Source organism: Tupaia chinensis, unplaced genomic scaffold (assembly GCF_000334495.1).
Source record: "Tupaia chinensis unplaced genomic scaffold, TupChi_1.0 Scaffold147534_1, whole genome shotgun sequence".
Classification (NCBI taxonomy): Eukaryota; Metazoa; Chordata; class Mammalia; order Scandentia; family Tupaiidae; genus Tupaia; species Tupaia belangeri.
The window spans coordinates 371,874-375,070 of NW_006207386.1; the positions used below are offsets into that span (position 1 = coordinate 371,874).

The following is a 3,197-nucleotide window of genomic DNA, read 5'->3' on the forward strand; positions in this document are numbered from 1 at the left end:
AGGAATGCCTCCAGTTATGTCAGGCATGCCACCTGGATTGCATCATCAGAGAAAATACACCCAGTCACTTTGCAGTGAAAACATAATGATGCCAATGGATGGAATGATGCCACCTGGACTTGAACTACCACCTCTGATGCCTGGTATGCCACCAGGTATGCCCCCTCCTGTTCCTGGGATTTCTCCAATGATTCAAGTACAGGCTGTTTCAGCACCTGGTATTCTCAATAGACCACCTTCACCAACAGCAATAGTACCTGCTCCACAGCTGCCAGTTACTAAGCCTCTTTTCCCCAGTGCTGGGCAGATGGGTGTGGAGAGCAGCCAGTCTGAAAACATGTGACGTTTAGACACATGCAGAAATGGGCTTTCTTAAGCTACCCTAGCATGACTATTAAAAAGCATTTACATACAAAAGCAGTATTTGCCTGCTGTCAATGATTATTTTCCTGTTGTTGTTGATACCCAATACCCTGATACTGCCCAGATTAGGGCTAAAGGAAGTCACACGCATTTATCAAATTGTGCCCCCCAAAAAGATCAGAGAAATTATATGGCACTAGTCATTTTCACATCCTCAGATGATTTACATTCAAAACCTACTGGCTTTACATTCCACTTCCTTCTCCCGTATTCCCTTTGTATCCCATTTTCTTTTTCTCTCATTTTCTGTTCCTTAAAAGAATAAAACTGAGACCAGTTCTGGTCACAACTTCTCCATCAGAAAAGCTGTGCCCACCCAATCCTTGCTTTTCAATACTTGTGTGTTTGTTATTGCATCTATTTCTAATCTACAGTCTTGCCCACTCAGAAAAGCATGTACATGCCAAGATCATCCCAGCAAAGTGGCACCCAATCTGGGGTCTGAGTACAGGAGAAAGTCAGATGAGTGGACACTCCTTGCGACTGGCCAGATATTATTAAGCTAAGGCTCCTATAGAATAAAATAAGAGTAAAAGAAATACCAGAGAAAAAGAAATACTAGAGTAAAAGAGATACCAGCATAGAAAAAAGAAATACCAGAGAAAGAGAAATACTAGAGTAGAAGAGATACCATAGTGGGACCAGCAGTTAGCATAATGGCTATGTCACTGGACTCCCATGTAGTCAACCGTGGTTCACGTCACAGACCCAGTGGCTTAAAACTCACACCAGGTGCGTGTGCGTGAGTGCTCAAAATCCCGAGAGGAGAATGGAGGAGAAGGGATTAGAGTGTGGCCATCCCACGTGGGAGGTGATTTCTCGCTTTTTGTCTCTCTGTCTCTCTCTGTCTGTTTGGCGAGCGCATGTGCCCTATAGCAAAAACCTCTCCAAAAAAAAAAAAAAAAAAGAGGAGATATCATAGTAAAAGAAAGAGATATGAGAGTAAGGAAATAAGAAAATAATAGAGATACCAGAGTAAAGTAAGAAAATAATAGAGCGAGAGAAAGCATGAATTCAATTATTGTCAGATGTAAAACATGGGGACACAGTTGCCTAAAGAGAGAGAAATGTATGTTCAAATGTTGTCTTATATGTTGAAAGCTAGGGACAATAAAGTTAGTATCGAACAGCTACACGGGTTCCTGATTTTTGTGCAGGAAATATGCCCTTGGTTCCCAAAGCAAGGAACAATTTATGAGGAGACTTGGGACAAAGTCGGAAAACAAATCAGGAAACAATATACAACAGAGGGTCCTAGCAAAATCCCCATTTTTGCTTTCTCCCTGTGGAATTTAATTAAGGAGTTTTTAAAACAAAACCCTCCCCCTCAAAAAAAACGGATTTGGTTTATTAACTCCACCGACTAGCACTCTGGAGGGCTCTGCCTCCCTCTGTCCTAAAAAAATCAGAGTCTGTAACTAAAGGCAAGGATATAGAGGTAATACCTGGTAAAGAAAATTACAGTCTTTTAAAATTAGACTTAAGATGGCAGATTCCAAAGCAGTTGCAGGGCGTGAGAATGGAGCTGTTGCCCTTAGGCCTAGTGCTTCCCAGTAAAAACCTACTTGCATATCAAATGGTGCTAGTACAGAAAGAACAATTCTTATTTTATTTAACATCCCTCCAGAGAGCTTTGCATTGAGCAGCAGACAAGAAGAGAAGATACTTTGGGATTTAAATTGTGCTCTATTATAGAGACTCCTAATTCTGACAATCCAGAACAAAATCAACCTCAGCATGAGCCAATATCCTTTAAAACTCTAAAAGAATTAAAAACAGCTTGTACACAATATGTTCAGTGGCACCTCATACAATTGGGGTGTTAGAGACAACTATACAATCTGCATTTACCCCTAATAATTGGCAGGTGCTGGGCAAGGCATGCTTATCAGGAGATTATCTTTTGTGAACATCTAACTGGTTTGAGGAAGCTCAAGAGCAGGCAAATAGAAATCAATAACATAGAGAGGAGAGTTCTGTAACCAGAAGACCAGAACCTGATAGGAGAGGAACAGTCTCTATCCAGTATCTTAAAACTCAACCTTGAGAAGATTCCTCATGGCTCCTGTGAACTACGTATTTAAGGGCACACGAGAAATGAAGATTTTCTACTGATAATTCAGCCTCCAGCAAACAAGCTAGCGTGGCAGGAGAGGTCAGGTCTTCAGAAGAAGACTCTTCATGGCTCCTGCAAACTAGATCACCTCTGTCTGCTTGCTCCTGAACATTCAGACTGAACTTCAAGAATTTGAAAGAAATACACCATCCATCAGATAACAAGAAATCACCGCTGGATCACAAGAAATAAAGGAAAGCAAGAAAATACCTCTCCTCCAAGGGAAAAGAGTAACTCTTCTTCATCCACAAGCAGTTCGGTGAAAATCGTGGAAATGTCTGATAAGGAATTTAGAGCATTCATAATGTCGAAGCTAACAGAGATGGAAGAGAAGAGAGACAATGAACTGCTAAAGAGAAAGGAGAAAGAAGTTGACGAGTTCCAGGAGATGAGGAAATTCTTGCAAGATCTAAAAGAATTACACACTTTACAAAAGTTTCAAACGGAAATGTTAGAGATGAAGTCTGTAATACAGGAAGTAAAAATCTCCCTTGAAAATATTAAAAGCAGACTAGATCATTCAGAAAATAGAGTCTCAGACATAGAAGAGAAAATGGCTGGCCTAGAAAAATCCACCACGAAGACTGAGAAAATGGCCCAAAAATTTGAGAATAATATACGAGAAGTACTAGATACCATCAAACATCCAAACATCCGG

General features: G+C 40.6%; 1 pseudogene; it reads left to right on the forward strand.

Annotated features, from left to right (window-relative positions):
• LOC102500596 (BUB3-interacting and GLEBS motif-containing protein ZNF207-like) overlaps positions 1–3,197 on the forward strand; it is a 19,598-nt pseudogene that overhangs the window by 13,601 nt on the left and 2,800 nt on the right.